The 15,259-nt window shown below is 45.2% G+C and overlaps 3 non-coding genes across 3 annotated transcripts; all 3 read left to right on the forward strand.

The window, feature by feature from the left end:
• Positions 1-8,658: 8,658 nt before the first annotated feature.
• TRNAF-GAA (transfer RNA phenylalanine (anticodon GAA)) lies at positions 8,659-8,731 on the forward strand. The gene has a single exon. It is a non-coding gene; the product is annotated as a tRNA-Phe (tRNA).
• A 4,688-nt stretch (positions 8,732-13,419) lies between these two features.
• Positions 13,420-13,492, forward strand: TRNAF-GAA (transfer RNA phenylalanine (anticodon GAA)). The gene has a single exon. It is a non-coding gene; the product is annotated as a tRNA-Phe (tRNA).
• A 246-nt stretch (positions 13,493-13,738) lies between these two features.
• Positions 13,739-13,811, forward strand: TRNAF-GAA (transfer RNA phenylalanine (anticodon GAA)). Its single transcript has one exon. It is a non-coding gene; the product is annotated as a tRNA-Phe (tRNA).
• The last annotated feature ends 1,448 nt before the right edge of the window (positions 13,812-15,259 follow it).

Raw genomic sequence — 15,259 nt, forward strand, 5'->3', positions numbered from 1 at the left:
TCTTCATAGTGTGGTTTCTTTTTTTCATCCGTTGTACATAACAATACAACTGGCAATTCAGACTGGATTGTGAGCTTTTCTGTTACTTCCGCGATGCGCCACGGTTCAACTTTAATAGAGGCGTGTGTGGTGTGCAGCAAATGGTGGAGGGAATCTTTTTAAAAGAAGTTTCCTTACTGCGGATACCTTAGGCGGCCGTTCGTGGGAACCCAGCCATCGCGGAGCGCCTCATCGTATCTGCAGTCGTTTCGCCGAAATAGCTCAGAGCAGTCCACTTCCGGCCACCGTAGTGTACGGTAGTGTAATGTCGAGCTCCCTTGGAGCGGCGAATGCGGCCCAGTAGGGCCGCGGTAACAAGACAGATGCACAGGATTCTACGGAATATGACGTTATTTTGCCACAACTGCCATCAGGTTCGTCTGTTTTAAATACTGTTTTTCTTCACGGCAGCGTTAAAGCCAGGCCGCTTCGAGCTGAGGACTTCCGAGATACATTGGATCGTCTCGAACTGCTCCCTGAGGTTGTTGCCTTGGGGGCGTTTCAGATGAACCACGAGTGGGCGGTGACCTTCAAGACTGCGGAAGGAATGAAGAAGTTGCTCGCCGTAAGTGATGTGACTGTGAAGAATCACCGCTGCCTCGTGATAGATCCGAGCACCCATACTGTCCGCCTAAGGCTCTATTGGCTGCTTTACCACATACAAGATAAAGACGTGTGCGCTGCTCTTGCACCGTACGCAAAAGTCACGGACGTTTGCAGAGAGCAATGGCGTGTACCAGGACTCGGCAATAAGGGCTCCTCGACACGGACGGTTTATCTGCAGCTCAAGGGTGGCGTGACTTTGGATGACCTGCCACACCAGCTACGAGTGTCTGGCATTACGGCCCTTGTGGTGGTACCGGGGATATCGCCCCTTTGCCTGCGGTGTCAGCGAACAGGGCACATTCGCCGAGACTGCCGCGTCCCACGGTGTAAGCTCTGTTGGCGGTTCGGACATGACGATAGCCAGCGCGCTAAAACCTACGCAAGCGTAGCAAGCCAAAGGAGCCGGGAGGACCCCACCGAGCACATCATGGACGAGGCGGACGCGGCGGAGGCTGCGGGAATCAAGGACAGACAACGTGGCACCTGAACGACAGGTTACCGCTACGCCGACGTGCTCCGTCAAAGACGTCTCTGACACCACTCAAGCCTCGCCGGGTAGCGACCAAGAAGAAATGGACGTCGCGAGCAGCTCGTCTGCGAAACGCCCACACATGCAAGTTTCCGAAGGTGATGAAGGGGGCAGCGGGAAAGCACAGGAGCCGCCCAGGAAAGAAAGTTCGTACCGCCGTCCTTCTTTCAAACCAAAGCCTCACATTCCGCCGGATTCCATTCCGACGGTACCGAAGGCGCCCCCGTAATAACGAGGGCGTCGCCCAGCAATGCCTGTATGCGAGGTGAGGGACGGGCTGCAGAGTACAATTGTAAAGTTCGGTCGCTTTTGCCCAGGAAAGAATTGTGCGCGTTCCGAGAAATGGCAGGATGTATGGGTTCGCTTGAACTAGTATGCTGGTTTTTCTTCTTCTAAAAAAAAAGGAAATGGCTTCAAAATCTGTAATAGCGCTACGCATTGGTACGCTCAATGTGCGAGGACTGGGCGCGAAAAGGCGGCAGTACCAGGTCAGCCGGTTACTGCAAGAAAATGATTTAGACATAGTCGCTCTACAGGAAACAAAAATTGAAAGTGAAGAGCGCACCGACCGAATAGTTCAAACATTTAGAGCGCAATACAGTGCGTGCATTTCCCATGCTGTCGGCAGTTCCGGTGGGTGTGTTTTGTTGTTGCGGAAATCTTTAGAAATTGTTCCGCAATCTGTATTTGTTTGTGATGAAGGTCGAATGATTGTGTGTGACTTTTCGCTCTGGGATTCGGAGTGGCGGGTAATTTGCATATACGCCCCAAATAATGAAAGAGAACGCCGTGAATTTTTTGGCAAACTTGATGTCTATTTGAAATCTGAGCGCTATATTATCTTGCTGGGAGATTTCAATTGTGTTTGTTTTTCTGACGACCGGAATAACAACTTGCTTGTACGCGATCAAAGTGCAGGTTTCTTGCTCGCAGCAACCCGAGAGCGTTAATTAGATGTTGGTGCGGTGTTTTGCAGTGGAAAGCAGACTGTGTTTACGCATTTCCAACGGGGCAGTCACGCGAGAGTAGATCGAGCTTATATATCAGCGAGACTGGTTCCGTTGTGTAGAAGCTATGACGTGAGGCACGTATCCTTCAGCGACCACAGTCTTGTAATGTTCTCGCTCGGCAAGAGAAAAGAAAACCGCCCTTTTAATTGGTGCTTATCCCCTTCAGTCATGAATCACGATCGACTGTCGATAAATGTGAGAAATTTACACAATTTTATGCCGAGGTGCTGGAGACTCCATAGGAAGTAAGTGATGGTGGGAGAATGGCTCTGTACATTCTACATACTGACCCATCATAATTACACAGTAATTAGATATTCCTTTATTGTACGGTCAGTCATGCTACAACTCTTCATTAAGAATGCTGAATCACCCGCTTAAATGACATCCACAGGTTAATTATGGGGTGCAAGCATTACAACGAGGAAAAAGAAACGATCTCGCAATAAATACCAGAACGCCACACTGGTAACGTCCCGTAAAACACGGCAGTGCTTTCACCAAAGCGGTCGTCTGAAGTGGTACATCTCCCTCAGAAGTGAAATGCTTGTACTTTAGGAAAGCAGAATGTTCAATTTACTCAAAGGTTAATGTTCGTTGTCTAGATTTCTTGCAACCACTACAAAGAAAGGGCAAAAATAAGTCACGTCCACAAATGTGTACGCCGTGACCGAAGGGGTTATGGAAATTCAACGTCAAACTTCTGGACGAGGCAACCTTTCTCGCGTTTATAAAAGAACGTATACGAGAGATGCTTGCTTGTGAATCCGCGGGGTTTATAGCGATGTGGGAAGAGTTTAAATAGGAATTTAAAATAACAGCCATTGAAAGAGCCTCTGGGTTACGCTACAATGAAAAAAGAAAAGAAAATGAATTACGAAATAAGCTTAACGTATTGTTGTCGATAAAATGCCCACAGCCAGAAGAGTTGTCAACAGAGATAAGGAATATAAAAAATGAGCTTGAAATCCATGATGTCAAGAGATATAGGGGGTCAGTAATACGTGCGCGCTCAGAGCATCTGTGGCTCGGGGAAACGCCCACAAGACGCGCTTTGGGCGAAGAGAAAGGATACGCATCTCAAAATGAAATAAAAGAAATTGAATACGGCAACGTGCGTAGTAGCGATAGTAATACAATACAGCGTGCCTTTTTCGAACACTACAGAGAGTTCCTAAGCTGCAAAGGAGCGGTAGAAGCTGGCTTTGATAGCGAATACTTGCCTTTAATACCGAGGCTAGATGATGACGTCAAGACAGTCCTCGAGGAACCGATTACGTTAAATGAGATCGAAACCGCAATTGATGAACTCAAACCTGGAAAGGCGCCCGGACCTGATGGCCTAGGCGCAGCTTTCTACAAGGCATTTAAGCATGAACTAGCAGTCATTTTACACCGTGTTCTAGCCCAGGCTTATAAAGTAAAATACATGCCACCTTCTTTCCGAAAAACCCATACAGTGCTGATCCCGGAATGTGATGACCCTGTAAAGCTGCTCTCAGTATGGTCGTATCGCCCCATAACTTTATGCAATGTAGATTATAAGATATTTATTTATTTATTTATTTACAGCATACTGCAGGCCGTGTGGCCCAAGCAGGAGAGGCATGGTAACAAATAAAAGTACATGTATAAAAGGCAGAATTGCAAAAATATGAAATTCAAGAAATGAAACAATATAACACGAAACAGCAATGTTAGCTAGGAAATACTAATAATGAGTTTGAATTGATTCAGGTGAGTTCAGATGATGGAAAGGGATGAGGTTCCATTCTTCTATGGTTCGAGGAAAGAATGAAAATTCAAAGAGGTTTGTCCTCGCAACATAAGGGGAGATAGCGAGGGGGTGGGAATGACGGGTTTTCTTGGATGCGGAAAGTGTTATGTATGGACTAGGATCTAAAGAAAATTTACGGTTTATCAAGGAGTAGAGGAACTGCAGGCGTATTATTTTTCGCCTCGTTTGAAAGGTGTGAAAGCCATTTGTCCACAGTAATTCAGAAACAGACTCTTCTCGGCCGTATTTGGAAAAAATAAAACGTATGGCTCTTTTCTGTATCCTTTCAAGGGCGTAAATGTTGATTTTGGTAAACGGGTCCCAAATAACGCACGAGTATTCCAATTTGGGTCGAATAAATGTGGTATAGGCTAAGGATTTTACTTCATGGGATGCATGTTTAAGCTTATGGCGAAGTAGACATAGCTTTCTGAAAGCAGCGGAGGCGGTAGTAGCAATATGGTTGTTCCAATTTAGGCTGTTAGTAATTGTAATTCCACGATACTTGTACTCGCTCACTTTGCCCAAGGGATCTTGGCCAATAGAATAAGAAAATTTTAGGGGTAGTTTTTTGTTTGTTATACGTAGAAGCACAGATTTATCTGAGTTAAGTTTTATTCCCCACTTGTTGCTCCACTCAAGATGTTGTTTAAGGCTAAATGAAGAGATAGTTGATCATGTACTGTATTAATATCGTTCAAAATGATACAGTCGTCTGCGAACAGACGAATATTGACAGGGGCCTCTATTGCGCCAACTATGTCGTTACAATAAATAAGAAATAGTGGGCCAAGGACGCTGCCTTGAGGCACGCCAGAGGTTACCGAAAGAGAATCGGACTGCTGCCCATCAATCACTACGTACTGTTTGTGACGCGTCAAGTAAGCTGAAACCCAGGACAGGATAAAGGCTGGAAGACCAAGGAATTTTAATTTACAAATTAATTTGTCGTGAGGAACTACATCAAATGCTTTTTGAAAATCCAAAAATATCACATCCACTTGGCCAGCCTTGTCAAGGACAGAAGCAAACGAGTGAATGACTGTGCTTAATTGGGTGACTGTCGAGAGCCCCTCCCTGAAGCCATGTTGGAAAGGAGATAAAATGTTACGCTTGTTTAAGAAATCATTAATGTAGTCAGCAACAATGTGTTCAATTAATTTGCAAGAGGACGATCATATGGAAATCGGACGGTAATTTAGGACTGAGCTTGGGTCACCTTTTTTTAATATAGGGACAACACGTGCTGCTTTCCAATCGAGCGGAAGTACCGCGGAATGTAGGGAGGCCTGAAAGATTACTACAAGGAATTTACTTAAATGTTCCGCATAACGCCGAAGGAAGGTGTTGGGAATGCCGTCTGGACCAACAGATGATTTTACTTTTAACTGGAGGAGCATGTTAAGTACACCTTCATGAGAAATGTTAACGTCAGAAGAGCAGGATGGTGAAGTTTGGAAAGAGGGTTCGGTTGGTGGTGAGAAGACACCGTGGAAGTGGTCATTTAAAAGGTTAGCAACAGGGATCAGTTATTGGAATGTTATCATGGATAATGTTCATTATGGATTTATTCCGTTCCTTAATAAAGTTCCAGAACTTCTGTGGATCGTCCTGAATAAAATTTGGTAAAGTGTTGCTGAAATAAAATGTTTTTGCTTCTGCAATGGCCTCTGAAAGGGCGACACGAACACTGGTTAAATTGTCAGTAGCTGGGCCTTTTTTTCTTAGGCGTTTAGCTTTACGTTTTAATTGAATAGTGCGTCTATTTGTCCAAGGTGTATGTTTAGCAGGCTTTTTAAGTTTGTTAGGTATAAATTGATCAATGCAGAATAAACACATTGCTTTAAACTTTTCCCAAAGCTGCAGAACGTCATTCTTGCGAAATTCAGAAAGACAAGAGTCCAGATAATCTGTTATCCGCACATCATCAGCCTGCGCAAAATTTTTCACAATTGTAAGCGCATGCGTGCCATGCGCGCGGGTAACATTCAAGGGGAATGATACAACAATAAGAGCATGGTCAGACAACCGAGGTTCAATAGATACAGAATAATCGGAAAAGGAGCGTTCAAGGAAGACAAGGTCAAGGAGTGAACCAGGACCATTACCAAATCTGGTAAGTTCACGAACTACTTGTACAAGGTTGTGGTCGAGCATCATATCAAAAAGCACATTTGCGTCGGTAACACAACCGGCACTTGACCTAATACGATCCCAGTCAATGCCCGGCAAGTTAAAATCCCCAACCACTAAAAGCTTATTTCTATTGAACTGTGCCATCTGTTCACTTATCGTAAATAAATAATCGGGGGAAGAGTCAGGTGGTCTGTGCACCGCACATAAAATAAAAACATGACCATAAATATTCAGTTGTACGAACAGACTTTCGGTGTTGCTTGACTCTGATAACAGAATGGCCTCCACGGACGACTTTACAATAACAGCTACCCCACCACCCTTAGGAGTCCTGTCTCTACGAAATATTTTGTAGGCAGGCGGTATTACGTCCTTGTCACTGATTTCGCTATGAAGCCAGGTTTCCGTTATAACTGCAACGTGTGGCGAGTGCGACAAAAGAATTGATTCCAGTTGAATTGTCTTATTCACGATGCTACTGACAGTGTTAGCAATTCATGAAGGTGTTAGCAAGAAGGTTGCAATCAGTGATGACATCAATAGTAGGCCCACACCAAACTTGTGGCATAAGAGGCCGGTCGATACTTAATAACATACATGTGGCAAGAAGTATTCTGGAGTGTTGCGATGCCTGGGAAGGAAGAGTTGCTATGACGCAACTAGACATGGAGAAGGCCTTCGACCGTGTTGTGCACAGTGTGCTCTTTTCTATTCTTGAGCACCTGAATGTTGGAAACATTATATTAGAAGGCTTAAAACTGTCTTACGAAGGGTGTAGCACTAACTTATTAGTGAATAAACAACTCTCTAGTAATATTAATTTATGTAGAAACATAAAACAAGGATGCCCAGCTTCGTCACTTCGCAATTTACTTGGAGCCTTTTTGCTTAAAAGTTATTCACAATGAGAAAATACGCGGTTTCCGTTTAATGGGCAGTGAAGTCAAAGTTCTCTCGTATGCGGATGATGTAGCCGTCTTTTGTGGGGATAAAGAAAGTGTCCGTGAAACTGTTAAACAAGCTCGAACGTATTGCAATATGTCTGGAAGCGCTGTTAACTGGGAAAAGTGCGCCGGTTTTTGGCATGGCAGCTGGGATGAGAAGCCCAATGTCTTTGAAAATTTACAGTGGACAGTCTCTCCTACAAAATATCTAGGAGCACCATTAAACTGGTATGATGAGCCTACAGAATACTGGAGAAGAAGAAGCTGAGAGAATGCGCCAGAAAACTACGAAATGGGGCGGAAAAAATTTATCCATGTTTACCAGGTCAACTATTTGCAGTACGTTCCTTGTTGCGCGGATTTGGTATGTGTTGCAGGTGCTCGCTATGTCACGAACTAGTGCGCAGAAATTGCATAGAATTCTTGCATCGTTTGTATGGAATTCAACATGGAAACGCACAAGTCGTCTCAACTTATTTCACTCACTGAAAGCAGGAGGGCTTGGCTTAGCTCATCTTTTTCTGAGGCAGATTGTCTCAAGGTTTATTTTCTTGCGGGACCAGCATGACCCATTTTTGCGAGCAGTGCTTCAAGTGAGACTGCAGGATGCTCTCCCTGAGTTTACTGTGTCATCGTGTGGCGTTACTGGAAGCGGCTTGTGCGGGTATCTACGCGAAGTTGTAAGTGCCTTCAAGATTCTTCGAGTACGTTTCTCGTTTGATTATCTCATTGTAGTATCAAAGAAACAATTGTACAAAGATCTCCGTGATGTGATGCTTCCAGTACCTTTATATCGAGCCATTTTTTCTGTCGGTCCGGGTAAGGATGTTTTAAAGAGTTAAAAAAATGCCGGTTCGGTCGTCTGTGAAAACTTTCTTTTTTCAACTCCATTGTGGCACGCTCCCAGTTAAACCCTGGCGGCAGGAAAAGGGCTTTATTCTTCTCTGGTCAGTTAACTGCATTTTATGCCGCAAGCCAGAAACAGTAACACATATATTCCTAGACTGTTTCGATTGAATTTTTCATTGGGACGTCTTCCAGAGAACGCTGAAAAAAAGATTTGCCCCTCACACCATATGGAATTAACTTTCTTGCGGTTAACAATGACGGGGGTGTGCCCTATGACATGTTTTAAATTATGGGGCTTTACGTGCCAAAACCACTTTCTGATTATGAGGCACGCCGTAGTGGGGGACTCCGGAAATTTCGACCACCTGGGGTTCTTTAACGTGCACCTAAATCTAAGTACACGGGTGTTTTCGCATTTCGCCCCCATCGAAATGCGGCCGCCGTGGCCGGGATTCGATCCCGCGACCTCGTGCTCCCTATGACATGTTCATGGTATTAAGCATGCATAGCATGTGGAAAACAAGAATGGCTGTCAGACATGCAGATCCTATTGTAAGATTGGTAAGAGAAAACTTCATTGAAAGCATTGCCTATATCCGAGATGTGTACCAGTCCCAGGACGAACAGCCAACATGGTATCCTGTACTTAATGACCTAGTGTCATTAAAACGTTCTTAGCAATGTCGCGTCAATAAGCTACTGGCTGGTACTTTTAACATTTTTGTGTTGGTTTCTCTGTTTTGTCACATTGGAAATAAAGAAAAAAAAGCCGAAATAGCTCAGTTGGGAGAGCGTTAGACTGAAGATCTAAAGGTCCCTGGTTCGATCCCGGGTTTCGGCATGTTCATAGTGTGGTTTTTTTCATCCGTTGTGCTTAACAATGCAACTGGCAATTCAGACTGCATTGTGAGCTTTTCTGTTGGTTCCCGCGATACGCCACTGTTCAACTTTAATAGAAGCGTGCGTAGTGTACAGCAAATGATGGAGCGAATCATTTTAAAAGAAGTTTCCTTACTGCGGATGCGTTAGACGGCCGTTCGAGGGAAGCCAGCCATCGCGTAGCGCCTCATCGTATCTGTACTCGTTCCGCCGAAATAGTTGGGAGAGCGTTAGACTGAAGATCTAAAGGTCCCTGGTTCGATCCCGGGTTTCGGCATGTTCATAGTGTGTTTTTTTTTCATCCGTTGTACATAACAATGCAACTGGCAATTCAGACTGCATTGTGAGCTTTTCTGTTCCTTCCGCTATACACCACTGTTCAACCTTAATAGAAGCGTGCGTAGTGTACAGCAAATGGTTGCAACACCTTCTGTGCCGGCTGGTAAATCCACGAAGGTGGCAAATGTGCAGCCTGAAGGAGCCAAAGAAGAATCGACCGCAGAATCCGACACTGCCGAGGAAGCCGCCACGGAGCACGGACCGGACTCCCTTGATGGACGTCGAAGGATCGATTGCAAGCAATGCGGCTATGAAAAGTGCGAGGGACTCGACCGGCAACCTGGAAGGCAACCTTGACAGCGGGGCCAAAGACGAGCCGCCGCCAAAAGCGCAGGCGGGTCGTCGTGCGCCCGTGCGCCCGAAGCCAAACATCCCGCCGGACAGACGGCCGGCGGCAAAACCGCCTAAGTAGGACCCGGAGCCTACTGGGGAGCCCGGACTAACGTCGTGAAGACATGGCGTCCTTTTTGGAATCGGGCTTCGCGTACGCTCTAAAGGTACGCGTGTGGATCGAGCGGTTTTCAGTGGAAAAGTTATGCGTGCAATTTTTTCTACAATGTGTCCGGATCGCTTGTTTTTCAGCGGCACCTTCCGATCGGCTTGCTTTTGCAAATAAATGGCGGTGAAACTAGAGAGAGCATTGAGAGTTGCCACGTTAAATGTTCGAGGCCTTGGAGCGCGAAGGAGGCAGTATCAACTTAGCCGCCTGTGTATCGAGAAGGAACTCGTTGTAGTTGCCTTACAAGAAACTAAGGTCGAAACCCAAGAGCAGACCGATCGAATGGTGACGCCTTTCACGGCGCATTACAATGTGTGCGTGTACCATGCGAATGGCACATCAGGCGGATGTGCGTCGGTAATACGGAAGAGTGCTGGTATTATTGAAGAAAGCCTAAGTGTTTGTGAAACTGGTCGCTTGCTTATTGTAGATTTTTCTTTCTCTCACGATTTGTGGCGGCTCCTATGCGTTTATGCGCCAAACAATGTGAATGATCTATTTTTTCTTTTTTGAATGTATCGAGCAATATGTAAAGTGTGATCGCTTCGTCATATTTCTTGGTGATTTTAACTGTGTGTGGTCTCCGGAAGACCGACTAAAAAGGGAAAGGGTTCGCGATAAAAGTGCTCTCCTTTTGAGCAGACTAATTGAAGACCACAACTTAGAAGAAGTGGGCCGAGTCCTCACTGATGGTATGATTCCGCAGTACAAGCACATTCAGCGAAATAGCCGAGCAAGGCTGGACAGAGTGTATGTGTCTGACGACTTCATCACCCTTTGTGATAGTTATAACGTCGCACCGCAAACGTTCACGGCCCATAGCTTGGTAAACTCCTCGATTGGGGAAAAAAGTTAAAAGAACACGATTCAACTTGAACATGTGGAAATTCAACGAAAAGCTGCTTGACGATGAACCATTTGTGCGCAGAGTTAAGGAAAAGATAACAGAGTTGATGACAAATGAGGATGAATACTTTATTGCTACATGGGAGGAACTTAAGATTCAAGTTAAGTTCATTGCTATAGAAAGCGGAAGCAGCCTTCAGCATGTTAAATTACAGAAACAAAGAGAGCTGCAAAGACAGCTAGAATATCTGTCAAGCGCACAAAATTCCGATCACGATAAATTAGCTGAAAACGTAAAGAAAGTAAGACACGAGCTTGAAGTTATCGACGCCGAGCGATACAAAGCAGCAGTTATACGCGCTAGAAGTGAACGCCTATGGATGGGTGAGATATCAAACAAACAGGCAATGAGCGATGAAAAGCGTCACGCGTCAAGAAATGAGGTCCAACAGATACGTCTTCAAAGCGAGGTGACGTCAGACGCTTCGTCGATCGAGAAACCTTTTGTGGAGCACTATAGCAAATTGTTCGGCAATGTGACACGTTCTGGACTGGTCTTCAAGAGTGAATTCATCAGCGAAATGCTAAGGTTGGATGACGACGTTAGAGAAAGTCTTGAGAGACCAATAGCTGTGCCCGAGATTGAAAGGGCGATAGACGAGCTGCCGTCAGGCAAATCGCCAGGGCCGGACGGCCTAGGCGCCGCTTTTTACAAGGCATTCAGTCAGGAGTTTGCGTGTATATTACACCGACTACTCTCAGAGGCGTATGAATTTTAAAAAGTACCACCCTCATTCCGCACTTCACCCATAGTATTCATTCTGAAAACCGATGACCGGTAAAAGCTCCTTTCAGTAGGTTCATACAGACCGATAGTCTGACCAACACAGATTACAAAATATTTATGAAAGTACTGGCTCGACGATTTCAAAGCGTGATTCAGCAGCTTGTAGGGCCACACCAGACGTGTGGCATTAAAGGCCACACCATTTTCACGAACACCCACATTGCAAGGAATGTGCTCGAATATTGTGATGCCATTGGGGGTCGAGTGGCCATGTTGCAGCTAGACCTTGCGAAGACGTTCGACCGGGTGTCACATGAGGTTCTTTTCGCTATACTGCAGTACTGTAATTTTTGGAGCATCATTGTAGATGGCCTTAAAATGGCTTATGAAGGCTGTTACAAGCAGCTTATAGTTAATAAGTGTCTTAGTTCGCGGGTGCCTGTCCGCTCGTCTGTACGGCAAGGCTGTCCCTTGTCTCCTTTGCTTTTTGCCATGTACCTCGAACCCTTTTGTATGGCAGTCATACGGGATGAAAACATTCGTGGTTTTAGGCTGCACGCCGCAGAAGTTAAAATGCTAGCTTATGCGGATGACGTCGCCGTCTTTTATGAAGACAGGGAAAGCGTGGTCGAGGCTGTCCGCCTTGCAAGATCCTTTTGTAGGTACACTGGTGCCCAGATAAACTTCGAAAAAAGTGTTGGGATATGGCATGGAAGCTGGGACGCGACACCCACAAAATTCGCCGGTATGCAGTGGACTACAGTGCCTTCACTGTATCTAGGAGTGCCCTTTGAGCACTATCAGGACTCGACGCAGTTGTGGACCGGACAAATAGAATCAATGTAAGAAAAGTTAAAAGGATGGCAGGGCCTGGGATTGTCAGTGTTTGCACGTGCTTCAGCTTGCAATGTTTTTTTGATTGCCAAAGTTTGGTACATACTGCAAGTAATGTTGATGTCCTGTGTAAACGTAAATTAAATTATGAGGTTTTACGTGCTAAAACCACTTTCTGATTATGAGGCACGCCGTAGTGGAGGACTCCGGAAATTTCGACCACCTGGGGTTGTTTAACGTGCACCTAAATCTAGGTACACGGGTGTTTTCGCATTTCGCCCCCATCGAAATGCGGCCGCCGTGGCCGGGATTCGATCCCGCGACATTGTGCTCAGCAGCCTAACACCATAGCCACTGAGCAACCACGGCGGGTTGTGTAAACGTTCAAAATATCCATCGAGTGTTTGCTATCTTCATCTGGAACTCCACTTAGGAGCGATCCAGCCGAACAAATCTTTTTCGCACAGTTCGAAATGGGAGCCTTGGGCTCTCACACTTGTTCATTCGACAGATTGTATCGCGGTTCTTCTTCCTGCGAGATGAAAGAAATGTTTTCCTCCGTACAGTCATTCAGGCGAGAATGGCAACAGAACTGCCTGAATTTGTTGTGTCCATATCTAGTGTTATCAGTAGAAAAGCGACTGGTTACTATCGTGAAGTCGTTGCATCTGAAAGAAACTGCACGCAGATTTAGTTGACAGCATGCTACCTATCCTACTATATAGGAGTGTTCATTGTGGAGGTGCAGGAAAACATGTGCTGAAACGAGTCAAAAGGATGCCTGTAAGACCTGCTGCGAAAAATTTCTTTTTCCAGCTACACATGAACACCCTCCCCGTTAAAGTATGGCTAGAACAGAAAGGAATATTCGTACCTTGGGCTACCAATTGCCTGCTGTGTAAAAAGCCTGAAACAATTGAACACGCCTTCATTGAGTGTTGGGACGCTGTCTTTCACTGGGACATCTTGCAGCGCACTCTTAAAAAAGAACTCCCCATAAACCCCTATGGAATTCGGTTCCTTCAAGTTGAAAGTGATGACGGGCCACCGTTCGACCTGTTCATGTTGCTGGGCCTCCACAGTTTGTGGAAGACAAGAATGGCTGTACGTCATGCTGATGTGAATGTGTGCTCTACGCGAGAGAACTTCACTGAAAGTATGTCACTATTACGAGAAGTGTATCGTGCACAAGGCGAAACCCCAGACTGGGTTAGCATCCTTGATGAGCTGGTGTGCCTCAAGAAATTTTAGCGACCATCCCAGCTGATGTGATGTGGGTGCATTGTGTATATGAATTTGTTTTTTTTTTGTGCTAATGTCTAAGCAGGCAATAAAGAAAAAAAAAGCCGAAAAAGCTCAGTTGGGAGAGCGTTAGACTGAAGATCTAAAGGTCCTTGGTTCGATCCCGGGTTTGGGCATGTTCATAGTGTGGTTTTTTTCATCCGTTGTATATAACAATACAACTGGCAGTTCAGACTGCATTGTGAGCTTTTCAGTTGCTTCCGTGATACGCCACTGTTCAACTTTAATAGAAGCGTGTGTAGTGTACAGCAAATGGTGGAGCGAATCTTTTTAAAAGAAGTTTCCTTACTGTGGATACGTTAGACGGCCGTTCGCGGGAACCCAGCCAGCGCGTAGCGCCTCATCGTTTCTGTACTCGTTCCGCCGAAATAGCTCAGCTGGGAGAGCGTTAGACTGAAGATCTGAAGGTCCCTGGTTCGATCCCGGGTTTCGGCATCTTCATAGTGTGGTTTCTTTTTTTCATCCGTTGTACATGGCAATTCATACTGCATTGTGAACTTTTCTGTTACTTCCGCGATGCGCCACTGTTCAACTTTAATGGTATTTTTTTTCTTTATTTCCGGATTTCATCAATTATACGTCACACAAGAATTCGAAACCCTGAATTCAACATAACTGGACACATGTCGATACATACTAAAAACAGGACTTTCAGCTCGTCCCTTGTAGCTTGGTTAGTAAGGTTTAAGCTCCAATAACTTTTCGATTATGGGCAACCATTCAGGTGGCTCGCTAAGAGCCTTTAACACATCTCTAACATATGAAATATTTTCAGCAAAATATATCTTGGCTGGCCTGGGATCCACATGCTCGTGTCTGAAATCCATTCTTGTTTTCCAGACACTGTGCATTGTAACCAACATCATAACATCATATGGCACGTCCCCTGTTTGCGCAAATGGCAAGAACCGAATTCCGAATGGCGTTAGCGGAAAATCATTTTTTAGCGTCCTCTGTAGGACGTCCCACAAGAAAATTGAATCAGAGCAATCTAAGAAAATATGTTCAATTGTTTCTGGCTTGTTACATATCATACACTTCACACCTCAAGGCAGATAGATGCCTTTTTCTTTTAACCATGGTTTAACAAAGAGCGTGCCACTGTGCAGTAAGAAGAAAAATGTTTTAGTTGACGCTCTAATAGGCATTTTTTCAACACGTTTCAGTACATCCCGTTCGCTCCTAATGCATACTTTGCAGGATATAAAGGTACAGGGCATAGCACATCAACTAAATCCTTATACAATTGTTTTTTGCTTACGGATGACAAATAATCCCTAGAAAAATGCACTTCAAGAAAACGAGCAGCTTAAACAACTTCTTTCAAGAATCCTTTTGCCGCTACATGCGGTGCACAAAAAGAGGATACAATGTACTGTGGTAGTGCATCACGCAGGCGCACTTGCATGACCGTACGTAGAAAGCCATCACTTCGATCGCGCAAGAAAAAACATCGCGAATCAAGTTGCTTAAGGAACAAGTCCGAAAGGCCAAGCCCGCCTTTCTTGACAGAATGAAAGAGATTTATTATGCCGGTCCTCTCCCAAGTCGATCTCCAGAGAAAGATAGCGAAAATTCTATGGATCTTTTGCACACACGTTCGCGACATGCATAGCACCTGTAGCACATAATAAGTTTTCGTCACGAGAAACACATTGCAAACTGTTGCGCGCGCTAATATCGACAGGTCGCATCCGCCCCGCTTTGTTGTCTGTGCCCTAACGTGTTCCACTTGATCAGTCCACTGTTGGGTATTTTCCTGATAACATTCTAAAGGTACGCCAAGATACCTGGACGGAGAAGTGGTAAAGTTGATCCCCTCAAGCTGTTCTGGCCTAGAATCCCACTCCCCATGCCAAAACCCTAGACACTTTTTCCATCTA

Source organism: Dermacentor albipictus, chromosome 2, assembly GCF_038994185.2.
Source record: "Dermacentor albipictus isolate Rhodes 1998 colony chromosome 2, USDA_Dalb.pri_finalv2, whole genome shotgun sequence".
NCBI lineage: Eukaryota > Metazoa > Arthropoda > Arachnida > Ixodida > Ixodidae > Dermacentor > Dermacentor albipictus.